Source organism: Dipodomys merriami, unplaced genomic scaffold (genome assembly GCF_024711535.1).
Source record: "Dipodomys merriami isolate MVZ:Mamm:240054 unplaced genomic scaffold, mDipMer1.0.p SCAF_8, whole genome shotgun sequence".
Taxonomy (NCBI): Eukaryota; Metazoa; Chordata; class Mammalia; order Rodentia; family Heteromyidae; genus Dipodomys; species Dipodomys merriami.
This window is the reverse complement of record NW_027206401.1, coordinates 6,445,704-6,459,084: the sequence shown is the minus strand read 5'-3', so window position 1 is coordinate 6,459,084 and position 13,381 is coordinate 6,445,704. Positions and strand designations below refer to the sequence as shown.

At 40.7% G+C, this 13,381-nt stretch overlaps 1 protein-coding gene across 3 annotated transcripts in view; it reads left to right on the top strand.

Moving 5' to 3' along the window:
* Tulp4 (TUB like protein 4) overlaps positions 1 to 13,381 on the top strand; it is a 140,767-nt gene that overhangs the window by 33,606 nt on the left and 93,780 nt on the right. The gene's annotated exons all lie outside the window — the stretch shown is intronic.

The window sequence follows — 13,381 nt, the reverse complement described above, 5'->3', positions numbered from 1 at the left end:
GAAGCCAGGGCCTCATGCATGCAAGGCAAGCATTCTACCACTGAGCCACCTTCCCAGCCCGAGAATATTTTATATAGTGATTTTCTTTTTCCTTTTCTTTTTTCTAGGCATCTTTAAATTTTATCAGATGCCAAAATACAGGGCAGCCACCGGTACAGGTAGATGAGTCATTTCTTTCAAGCCAATGGGAAATATACAGTCAGAATAGAAAGAGGTAGAGAGCTAACATTTCCTGAATAAGCAATAGTTTCTTTTTTTTCTTTCTTTTTTTTTTTTTTTTTTCTGCCTTGGTGTTGGGGCCTGAATTCTGGGCCTGGGCGCTGTCCCTCAGCTCTTCAGCTTAAGGCTAGTGCTCTACCACTTGAGCCACAGTGCCACTTCCCGCTTTTTCTGTTCATGTGCTGAGGAGTCAAACCCAGGGCCTCATGCATGCAAGGCAAGCACTCTACCACTGAGCCACCTTCCCAGCCCTTCTACCCATTAAAAAAAAATAACAATAGTTGGATTTTAACTCAGAGATTTGCTCTTATTAGCCTGATACTCTACCACTTGTGCCAAGCCTGCAGCCCCTTTAGGGACTCACTTTGGCTTGGATAGGCCTGAACTTTACTCTCATGTATACTTCCACTGTAGGTGGATGGCAGTTGTGCATCCTTACATCCAGCTCTTTCTATAGATACAGGATCTTGCAAGCTTTTTTGCCTCAATCTCAGCATGTCACATAGCTGGCCGACAGTCACATACCATTATACCTACTTATTGATTGAAGTAGTATTGTGAGCTTTTTATCCTGACTGGCTTTATACCATGATCCTCCTGAGGAGCATAGGAGGTTCTACCTCCTAAATAATGTCAGTCTCTAGAGTACCTGTGATTGTAGACATGAGCCGTTGATGCCAGCTTTATTTAGTCTGGTAAGAATCACAGATAATGGGATTGTATGTGAAATGTAACCAACATTTATTTTGATAGATATTTACATTAGGCACACATTTAAAAAAAAGTCATGGCTGATAATTTCTTGCAAATATTTACCTCATAGCACCTTGACGATTTTTTGGGGGGGAGCGGGGGAGGTGTTGTCCCTGGTTTTGAACTCAGGGCCTGGATGCTGTCCCTGAGCCTCTTTGTCCTCAAGGCTAGTGCTGTACCACTTGAGCCATATCACTACTTTTAGCTTTTTCTGAGTAGTTTATTGGAGATAAGAGACTCACAGGCTTTCTTGTCCAGGCTGGCTTCAAACCACAATCCTCAGATCTCAGCCTTCTGAGTAGCTAGAATTACAGGTGTGAGCCACTGGCGCCCAGCACCTTGATGATAGTATGTTTCATGATTCATTAGCTTATTTGGGTATTTTCTTATGAAAAATCAATACCTATTTCAGGTATCTTAAAATGTCATTAGATGCTTTTCAAAAAGCTCTTGGAAAGGAGCAAGTATATCTTAGTCTTTAGGATGCTATAACAAAATGCCATAGATTTGGCGGCTTATATATGACATAAATTTACTACTCCCACATGGTTCTGGAGGTTGGAAATCTGAATATGGTAAGGTTCTGGTTAAGGCTCTTTTTTGAGTTGCATACTAATGATTTCTCCTTTGATATTCAAAGATAAGAGTGTTGATGATGGAGAAATAGAGATGCAAAGAAAGGTGGACAGTAAAGACAAGAAAGGTAAAAAATAGGAAAACTAGGAAAAACTGTAGTACTGGAAAGAGAAGACATTTCAGCTCTCCTACTGCCACAGAGGCATCAAGTGTAATAGTACAGCTATGGGTTGAACGATGTGATGTTGGAAAGTATGTTACATACCGCCTTGGCTGGGGTCCTTCATTACCCAGATAGAAATCATGAGTACGTAAGTAGAAACTCCAGAAAAAGTAGGGATTTCTAGATCATCAGTTGAGATTTTTTTTTTGTGAAAATACTGTACAGGGGGGTTATAATTACATGGGCAAGATAATGAGTACATTTCTTATCGAGATTTTTGTTTGTTTGTTTGCTTGTTTGCTTTTGGTCAGTCATGGGGCCTGAACAATGTCCCTCAGTTCTTCAGCTCAACGTTAGCGCTCTTCCACTTGAGCGCTAATACCACCTCTTCTAGCTTTTTCTGCTTATGTGGTGCTGAGGAATAGAACCCTGGGCCTCATGCATGCAAGGCAAGCACTCTACCACTGAGCCACCTTCCCAGCCCCATGAATTGAGTTTTAGGTTTCTGTGTGCTCCTTGGTGAAGGCCCAGAACCACTATGGATTGCTAAGCCAGCCTCCATGTTGGCATCCTGAGTAGTAGATAATCTGTTTTCTCAAACTTAGGAGATACTTGAAAACCCCCTTTGATATTTAAAAGCTTTTACACATATTTAATAATGTAAACACATACTTACTAATGTATAACATGGCCTATTTTGGATTAAAACCAGCAAAATCCTTCTGCAGATCTTATATTTTCCTTGTAAATACTTCATCAAAAGTAATTCTTAATAGATTTGTGGTTATAACCATGGTAGTATGGTGATGGACTTAAGGGAAGACTGTGTCATTTTCATTACATGGCCTTTCCATTACTCTCTTTTTGTATATCTTAACTCTAGGAAGTTCAGAATCTGCCATTTTTATAACAACTGTGGTTTTTCCAAGTCATTGAAGTATTGTACTTTTGGTTAAATGGAAGTAGTAATTCTTTTCTCTCAGAGTAGTGATAATGTATTTTTAGAAAGGACTTCCAAAATGATGCAAGTGCCGTTTTCATGAGTGATATGAATGTCCCTCATTCTCTAGTTATTACCTTACAGTCCATATGCTTTAGTTGGTACTAAGAAATTTCCTACTCTGACTCAGAGGGTCAGAGACAGGTTTTTTTTTTTTTTTTTTTTTTTTTTTGCGGGGGATGGGGAGGTGCTCACAGTTTACATTTGAGAACATACACCTTCAGTAAGTAACTAGTCTAAGTTCTTTATAGAGTTTGGCACTGTGGGACAAAAGAAACCCCAAAGAGCTTGTGGGTCCTGCCTTCTAGCACTGAAAGTGAGGTGTTTACCTGGACATCTGCATTTATTTTTCAGTCAAGACAGAAAACCTGAGGTCTTCAAGGACTCAAGGATGCAGCTAACCAGATATTTTGTAGTGAAGGTTTTGGAACAAGAACAGAATTTAAGCTATTTATTTTAGTGAGGAAAGAAGACTAAGCCACATTTTGTCTTCAGAGAAGTGCTTCCTCCCTTCTGTGAGATGCCAAGGCCACCACATCTCCTTGGCCCTACCTAGCATGTACCCGTTCTTGTCAGATCAGGTGCTGTCATTTGTAGGAGGGTATCCGAGCCTGTTGGACAAGGACCTATTTATTTTTTGCTTAGAACAAAAATCTACTCTTGTTGAATAGATAGTCATCTTCCCTTTTGGGGGGAAATACTAAGGTTTGAACTCAAGGCCTTGTGGTTAAGCCACATTTTCTACTTTATTTTTGAGATAGTTTCATGTTTATGTATAGACCAGCCTAATCTGTAATCCTCCTATTTGTGTCTTTCAAGTAGCTGAGATGACAAGTACATGCCACCATATATAAATTCTTTGTTGAGATGGAGGCCTGCTTAATTTATGCTCAGGAGGGCCTAGAATTGCCATCCTCCTGCCTCCTGAGAGCTAGGAATTAAGCATGAGCCACCATGCCCACTGACTGTTCTTATGTTGACTGGATCCATGGGTGTTTTTTGGTTTTTGAGCTCAGGCATGTATTTTAGCACTTGAGCTATGCACCTATTCTTTTTTTCTCTTTTTTAAGATAGGGTCTTACTTTTTGCCTAGGCCAGCCTGGACCACTCTCCTATTTTTGCTTCCTCTGTGTAGCTATGAGAGGCACATATGACTGCACTAAGTTTTTTATTGATTGAGATGAGGTCTCATGATTTTTTTTTTTTATGTCTTGGTTGTCCTAAAATGATCTATCCCATCTCTACTTCTTGAGCAGCTAGCATAACAGGCATGAACTACTTCATGGACAGTAATGCTCTTTATATGTTTCAGCTTTGCTTTGTAATGTTGTGGTTTATAATGGGGATTTTATCCATTTGGATAAGCTTTCCCTAAGACTTAATAAAACTTAAGACTTTCCTGCCCAGGCTGGCTTCAAACTGAAATCCTCAGATCTCAGCCTCCTAAGTAGCTGGAATTACAGGAGAGAGTCACTGGTGCCCTGCTCCTAGAAAGGAATTTAAGTAACTAAAATATACTCATTAGAGGTTGATGAATGTTCCATTTATTATGCTAGCTTTGTTATTGAAATTCTCAGGAGGCTGAGACCAGAGAATCTGAAATTTGAAACCAACCTGAGTTACATAGTGAGCTCATGTTAACAAAACAAAATGTAACACAGTGAATACTCTGTAGTAGGGAAAACCATATTGAGACATCTTCAGGAAGAGACTTGAGCAGATACAGCCCAAGTACACTATCCCAGTGATCTGCTTCCTCCAGCTACACTCCATCTCCTAAAACTTTACAGCACTCCCAAAATAGTGGCACTAGTTGGGGACCCAGGCTTCAGTGTATGTATTTATACTCAAAATGTAACAAGGAGATAGTGCATATCTGTGTGGGAAGCAGGTTCAACAATGAGAAATAGAGTCACAAATACCTTTATGCTTAAGAGATGTGCGAAAGAGTCACCTCTGCTAATGAGCTAATCCCTACCAAGATTCAGGGATAGAGCAGGTTTCCTTCTGCAGGTAAAAATAGAAAATGCTGTAGTAGTTCATTTTCTGTTTTTGTTTTTGTTTTTGGTCAGTCATGGGTCTTGAACTCTGGGCCTAGGTGCTGTCCCTGAGCTCTTCAGCTCAAGGCTAGCACTCTACCACTTGAACCACAGCGCCACTTCTGGCTTTTTCTGCTTATGTGGTGCTGAGGAATCAAACCCAGGTCCTCATGAATGCAAGGCAAGCACTTTACCACTGAGCCACCTTCCCAGGCCCATTTTCTGTTTTGAAAAATACATAATTCACAATGATGCCAGCAATCAGAGGAGCAATGTTTGATGTTGAGCTCTAGTCTCTTTAAATCTCCTGTATTGGAAGTAAAGATCTGTTCTAGCTCTTAGTGACTGGGTTAATGGCCTTCTGGGATCCTCAGAGCTCAGCCTCCTGAGTAGCTAGGATTTATAAGCATGAGCCACTAGGACCTGGTATGACTACATTTCTTTTTGGACAATGTCATCCCTTCCCTTGATCTCTCCCAGTTTTTCTCTCCTATCCCTACCCACAGTAAATTTCTTAATATTAAAAGTTAGACCAGGTACCATGATTTATGTCTATAATCCTAACTACTCAGGAGCCTGAGATCTGAGAATTGAGGCTCAAAGCCAACACAGGCAGCAAAGTCCATGAAACGCTTATCTTTGATTAGCCACCAGAAAGTCGGAAGTGGAGCTGTGGCTCAAGTGGTAGAGTGCCAGCCTTGAGCAAAAGAAGCTCAGGGATAGCTCCCAGGTCCTGAGTTCAAGCCTGTGGGACAGACTGGGAAAAAAACCAAACAACTAGGTAGTTGTTCAGAAACTTCTTAGCTTTTAAGATTCTGCATTCTTCTAGTTTATTCCTATAGTATCTGTTACAGTCTCCAAAATGCTAAGCATTTTAAAGAGTTTCTTTTTAATATTCACTTTCTTCTACAGATTCTTCCCACTCTTCTTCATTTTCTTCCTTCTTCCACTAGTGTTAGTATTTGAACTCAAGGGCCTCATACTCTCAGCATTTTAAATTGGCTGGCACTCTACCACTTGAATCATATGTCCAGATGGATTTTTTGCTGGTTGTTTTTGGAGATAGAGTCTTGTGGACTTTTTCCTCAGGCTAGCCTCTGTGATCCTCTGGGTCTCCGCCTCCTAAGTGGCTAGGATTGTAGGTAGGAGCCATAGGCTCCTGGCTTACACTTTTTTTTCCATACATTTATAAGTTGATAGGTACTGAGTATAGTTGACCGTTATTTCACTTTAACTGTCAGCTCCATGAGAACAGGAACTCTGCATTTACATTGAAAATAAAAAACATGTTAGTCCTAAAAGGGAAATCATTTCTAGGACTTTAGTGGCATTGAGATATCTTTACTATTTTAGGTTTATTGCCATATAGACAAGTAATTTGGCTTTCTTTCATGAAATTCATTCAAATTCATTGTTGGATACAGAAAAAACTGACTGAAAGTGACACTTTTGTTTATCCCTATAACTTGTATTTGTGTATTAATCCTCATGTATATATCCCTACAATTTGGAAAAACAACATAAAATATGGTAATGAGTTTATATTGAATCCATGTGCTGTATAGAGACATTCTTTCCCACTTATGATCTTCTGTTCTCAACCTCCTGTCCCTGTCATTGAGCAGCTAATTTAAATATAGCCATTTAAGTGTTCAAAGATAGGTTCCAGAGCTGGATGGTCTCTTGGTAGCCCATGTCCTTTGTAATGCTCAAAACAGAAAATATACTATGTGGAAAATAAATGATACAACTTGAGGGCAGAAACAGGAGGGGAAAACTGGGGGAAAGCAAAGGAAGGGGTGACATTGTCAAAAAAAGAAATGTATTTACTACCTGACTTTAACAATTATATTTTTTAAAATTTCCTGTTAACTACCTGGCAGTCAGCAGGCACCATGGACTTATTAGCCTAATCTGGAAGGAAATGCTGAGTGAAGGGTAAAGCAGAGTAAGTCAGGCTTCTCTCACCATAATCTCAGGGGGCTTTGGCCTTCACTTTCCAAGGACTGGGATTCATCTGCTGCAGCATTCCCATGAATCCCTGTATCATGTACACATGCATTCTCTGAGGTAACCCTTGAGACTAGGTGTGCGTGTGTGTGGCCATCTTTGGCCAAATGCCACTTTTCTGTAGAGGGGGTATAAACAGAAGCTACTGAAGGACAGGGAGCAGTGATGAACTGTCAGGGTGGGACAGTGTGTGATCACTGTGGGACAGTGTGATAATGAACTGCTGCTATGGGACAGGTGCAGAGTTTGTTCTAATGGACAGAACATGAACCCGTGAACAGAATGAAGTTGGTGCTGCTTTGCTGTCTACAAGTATGATGAGATGAGTAGTGAACAGTGTGCTTCCATAATGGACTGCTGCCACTGTTGCTGCTAGTGATTTGATCAGAGCTAAATAAACATGGTCTCCACCCTTGCCTTGCCTGGTTTCTTCCTTTCTTTGTCTGCCTCAGTTGGAGGAGCTGAGAGTCCTACAATACCACAAAGACTTGCATGTAATCTGAAATTCATTTAAGATTTGTAGTAATTACTGTAAATCAAAGGCTTCTTTTTAGGGTAGAAATATGCCTGGAAATTCAACTTTTCCATTTTTTCCAAGTAGTTATGTGTTGTGTTTTACTATTACTGTTGTTTAAAATAAAAATATATGAAAGGTATTGTGATGATAAGTTATTTTTTGTCTTTCCTTTCCCTTCCCTTCCCTTCCCTTCCCTTCCCTTCCCTTCCCTTCCCTTCCCTTCCCTTCCCTTCCCTTCCCTTCCCTTCCCTTCCCTTCCCTTCCCTTCCCTTCCCTTCCCTTCCTCTCCCCTCCCCTCCCCTCCCCTCCCCTCCCTTCCCCTCTCTTCCCTTCCCTTCCCTTCCCTTCCCCTCCCTTCCCTTCCCTTTCCCTCCCTCCCTTCCCTCTTCCTCCCTCCCTCCCTCCCTCCCTCCCTCCTTCCCTCCCTTCCTTCCTTCCTTCCTTCCTTCCTTCCTTCCTTCCTTCCTTCCTTCCTTCCTTCCTTCTTTTTCCTTTCTTTTCTTTTCTTTTTTTCTTGTTGGTCATAAGGCTTGAACTCAGGGCCTGGGCGTTGTCCCTCAGCTCTTTTGCTCAAGGCTAGTGCTGTACCACTGAGCCACAACTCCACTTTCAGTTTTTGAGTGGTTAAATGGAGGTAAGAGTATCACAGAGACTTTTCTGCCCAGCTAGATTTGAACCATGATCCTCAGATCTCAGCTTTCTGAGCAGCTAGGATTACAGGTGTGATAATACTCAATTTCTTCTAGTGCTACTACAATGCTAAGTGCTGTTGGAATGAGATTAGAGAAATGAATTCATTTTGGTTTCAAGCACAGAAAAGCTACTCAAATTGGTTTAAGCAACTAATCACAGGAATGTATTGTACATGGCACTGTTCAAAAACAGAAACAAAAACAGTTTGTAGGACCTGATGGCTGAACCTGATATGATACCCTTGTGTGTTTTTATTTTTTATTTTTATTTATTTTAGTTTAAACAGTTTTGTCTGGTGACTACTCTGAGTCAGGCTCATTCATTATTGTTCTTAGCAACTTCAGACTAATTGTCTCCTGATTCTCTAGTAAAAAGATTGTTCTTTTCCCATCGAAAGTCCTGAGATTGATTCCCATCTTGTTATTGGTTCTCAAACATGAACCAGTCATTGTTGGCATCAGGGAGGAAATGCTGATTGATCAGGCATGAGTAGGGTAGATGGCTTGAGGATTCCTTCTGCCAACTTGTAGATTGAGCAGGGAATACTGGTTCCCTAAGGGAAAACCAAGGTTTGGTATTAAAAGCAGGTAAATGGAGTTTGTATTAAAAATAACAATTTCAGCCCTATAGCCACTTCACCAATTCAGGTCATAGACTAATGGAGGAAGACCAGATTTAGTCAGCAGTAACAACAGAGAGTAGTTGTATGATGGAGAAAATACAGGCTGCTTTTGTAGGCACTTAGCAAGAGCACTTCAGTGCAAATCATATTTTGAAGTGTAACACATAACAATCTGAAACAGACACTTGAAACTATGGGTTTAAAGGTAGTTTAAATGCATCTTATTTTAGACATTGTCCTGTAGCAAATGTGTTGGCTTTTATGTGTCAGCCTCAGCCAGATCTTTCTGAGTTAGGTCTGTATAGATACCAAAATACCTGTTGAGATGACCAAGTCATCTCTGTATCCCCTTGAGAATTTAGCATCATATATTTCCACATAACAAGGACTCTTAATTTGTGACATTGAAAGAATCACATTGTGTTGTATATTTGCTGGAGAATAGAGAGTCTTAAAGGCTGGAAGAATCCAAATCACTAAGCTGGGACACAGAGCCAGGAGCCAGTGCTTTGAAGCAGGGCCGAATCACCGAAAGTTTCCTGAATATTCTATATAGGCCTTGATTTATTGACAGATTTCTTTTGGTTCTGTTGAGCACTGTCTTACTTTGTAGAATTCTCCTTATCTGAATCCTGAAGAGTGTTCAGGTAAGCACAAGCTCTCCTGAGAAGGGTGGGCATTCACCAAGCTAAAGTGAAAGGTTGAGTCCCCTGAAGGCCATGGGGCTCAGGGTATACTAATGGCCAGCTGAGCTCAGTTGATGTGGATTTACTCCTTAGAGGTCAATCAAACTCATTGGACAATGGAGCACATTCAGGATCTATATTTTCATTTGATTATTTGGTGATTAGTGAACATGACTTTGGAAGGAAGAAGTTTATCTTAACTGTTTTGTAATTAGCCATAAAATAAATGAACCATTCATCCATTCAACTTATAGGGCTATCCACAGTTCTTAGGTACAATCATGTTTACTGAGTTAGGCACCCTAGCATTTTATTTATTTATTTAGTCAGTCAGGTGTGGAGCTATGTTCTACCACTTTGAGCCACAGCTCCACTTCTGGTTTTCTGGTAGTTAATTGGAGATGAGAGTCTCATGGCCTTTTCTGCCCAGGCTGACTCTGAAGCACAGTACTCAAAATCTTAGCCTCTTAAGTAGCTGGGATTACAGGTGTGAACCACCAGCTCTTGACAGCCCTTTTTCTTTAGTTACGTTGTTTTTCTTTTTTTTTCTTTATGTCAATACTGGGGCTTTAACTCAGGGCTAGGCACTGTCCCTTAGCTTTTTCGCTCAAGGATGTGCTCTACCACTTGAGCCACACCTTCATTTCTCACTTTTTGGTGGTGTATTTGAGACCAGAGTCTGCTGGACTTTTCTGGTTAGGCTGGCTCTGAACTGCGATCCTCAGATCTCAACCTCCTGAGTAGCTAGGAATACAGGTATGAATCATCTGTGCCCAGGTTAAGTTTGTCCTTGATACGTCTTTGTGTAGGACTGGATGTGTGGCACACAAGTAGCAATATTTTCACTGACACTCACCCTCAAAAGCATGGGTATGGAGCCTTTTCCTGCTGAGGGTCATATGGGTGTTTGTAACATCATTCACAGGCCTTGCAGAATTATTAGTGCAAACAGATAGTCTAGGGAAGTTGACAAAAAGCGTTTAAGAATCATTTGTCTGCCCTGTTATATACCAAATGATTTTGAGAACCTTGTATGATCTGACAGGAAATGAAAAGATTTACTACCTCTGCTCTAGAGGAAGGATGTTGCACAGTTGACTGGATAAATTTCCCAGAACAGGCACCATGAGCACACTTAGTACTGGGCCTGGATGAAGGTTTTCTGTTATTCTCCTTCCTTACCATTTGGAGTTCTCATCTCATGTGGCTTTGTCTTTTTCATGAAATGCCTAAGCTTTTGGATCTAATGTCCCCAGATTACCCTCCAGCCTCAGTATCATTCATGTTAGTACCACTTGCTGGGTGGATCACTTACTGCCTTCTGTTATTTCTTAAGAATGTGTGCGTTTGATTCTCTTGTTTGTTATTTGAGTTAGAGTCATTGACAGACTGCTGAGTAGAATCAAAAGATAGCAGAGATGAAGTAAGATTAAAAGAGTTACTGGCTTTTAAGGCTTTTCTGATTGAAAAGCATGCCTGAGTCTACACTTCAGAATGATTAGTGTACATAAGCACGTCCTGTTTATTGACATGAGTCACATCTTTGCTTTCTTACTCATTTGCACACACTTTAGATCTGAATCCTGAAAATTAGTGTTTGTTTATAAGCCTCTGTTACTTGTGGAGGAAAATAATTCCATGTGGCTGATCCATTCAAGAACATAACTACATAGCCAACTTGGTGTAGCGTAAATTAAATGGCCTTAGAATACTGAAACAGCTAATGACATGTGTCTTAGATTTAACTATATATTTTTTTAAATTATACTGGGAATTGAACCCAGGGCCTTGAGAATGGTAGGTAACTGTACCACGTGAGCCATGCCCTCAACCCTACACTTGATACTTTTTAAAACATTTTTTATTGTGATTAAGTGATTACATAAGTTTCACAAATTTCATAGTATTGTGAGATAGTGATACTTAAAGTCATAAACACATTCTAACCTTCATGAGGCAAATTGTCTCTATCATGGTCTATAGTTTGTAAATTCTATGAGCTTTGACAGTTCAGCTATTTCTTCCACATCGGGTGATATGTACATTTCTTTCCTTTTGGTTAGTATTAGCTGTTCCCTCTATCCTTCTCATTCCCTCCCTCCCATCGATGCCCTTGAGTTGCGTAGTTCGTTTTCATCAATGTCCAGTTCAGTTGAAGGGTCCCGCTGTTGTATGTTTTCCCTTGTTTCCCTCTGTGTCCTCCTAGTTTCCCTCAGCTGTGTGCATATATACCATATATGTGGTCAGCAGCATGAGGTCATTTAGTAATGATATGACAAGATGAGTGGAAGTTCTTTGTTTTTTGAGTCCTGTTTACTTTGTGCTATCTCCTTAACATTTTGGGTTTAACATCCAGGGAGACAATGTCTCATTTGTCTCTTTGCTCTTGGCTTACCTCACTCAAAATGTTTTTTTCTAGTTCCATCCATTTCCATGCCATTATTTTGTCCTTTCTAGGGCTGCAGAATATTCCATTGTATATAGGTAACACAATTTTTGGATCCATTCATCTGTAGTGGGGCATCTGGGTTGGTTGTGTCCATATCTTGGCTATTGTGAACAGTGCTGCAATAAACATGGAGGTGCATGTGGCGTTGTATACTGGTTCCTGTTGCTCAGGTAGATGCCTAGAAGTCGTATGGCTGGGTCGTAGGGGAAGTCTATATTTAGCTTTCTGAGGTACCTCCAGACTGCTTTCCAAAGTGGTTGTATTAGATGCTTGATACTTTAGAGTGATAATATAAATCTATATACTCAGTTGTCCATGTTTTCTGATCTTTTGAAAGGATAGATAAAAGGTGCTATGACATAAAGAACATAGGATTTTTATTGAGGGGGAGAAGGAGGGTTGGGCATGGAGTTTGAACTCAGGGCCAGGGTGCTGTCCCTGAGACTTTTTTACTCAAGGCTAGTGCTCTACTACTTTGAACTGCAGCACCACTTCAGTTTTCTGATGGTTAACTAGAGATAAGAGTCTCATGGACTTTCCTGCCTGGGCCAGCTTTGATCTGCGATTCTCAGATCTCAACCCTCCTGAGAAGCCAGGATTATAAGCATGAGCCACTGGAGCCTGGCTGAACATAGAATTTTATTTTATTTATTTATTTATTTATTTTGTCGTGGGGCTTGAACTCTGGGCTTGGGCGCTATCCTGCCCGGGCTGGCTTTGAACCGTGATCCTCAGATCTCAGCCTCCTGAGTAGCTAGGATTACAGGCGTGAGCCACCGGCGCCCGGCTTGAACATAGAATTTTAAATCAGACTTTGAATTGATATGTAGTTCTGTAACCACTAGCTGTATAGTCCCTAGCATACTTCTTTAGCTATAAAGCAGGGACATAGAACCCTACAGGACTGTGTAAAGACTAAGTAGGGCAATATATGTTTACCTTGTAGATGAAAATACCTGGTATAGTGTTTGATCCTCAAGAAGGTTCTCAGTAAATGCTTACATCCAGGCTTTCTATAGTGAACAGTAAGAGTAAAGATAAATATAAACAGCTGGGTGCTTGTGGCTCACACCAGTAATCCTAGCTACTCAGGAGGTTGAGAGCTGAGGACCGAAGTTGTTATATGTTTCTCATTTCTCTTGTTTTGTAAAGATGAGTCTCTTCTATATTTTATCTGACATTACTGTCATTTGGAGTGGAGTTAGTGGTATTAAAAATCTTGATCCAGGGGCTGGGAAGGTGGCTCAGTAGTAGAGCGCTTGCCTTGCATGCATGAGGCCCTGGGTTTGGTTCCTTAGCACCACATAAACAAAAAGAAAAAAGCCGGAAGTAGCGCTGTGGCTCAAGTGGTAGTGTGTTAGCCTTGAGCTGAAGAGCTGAGGGACAGCACCCAGACCCAGAGTTCAGGCCCCATGACCGAACCCCCCCCCCAAAAAAAAAAAATCTTGATCCAAAAAGTATTCTGTCAAGGTTTCTTCATTTTTTTTTTCCATTTTTTTCTTCATCTTGAAGTTATCTTGAAGTTCCCTTCTAGTTCCACATGTTCTAACTTCCCAGATGTGCCAGGTGGTGAGAGAAGTTACTAGTGAAGCTGGGCGTTTTGCATGTTGTTATCACCCTTGTAATTTTCTTTCCTGATCAATCTGGGCCAAAC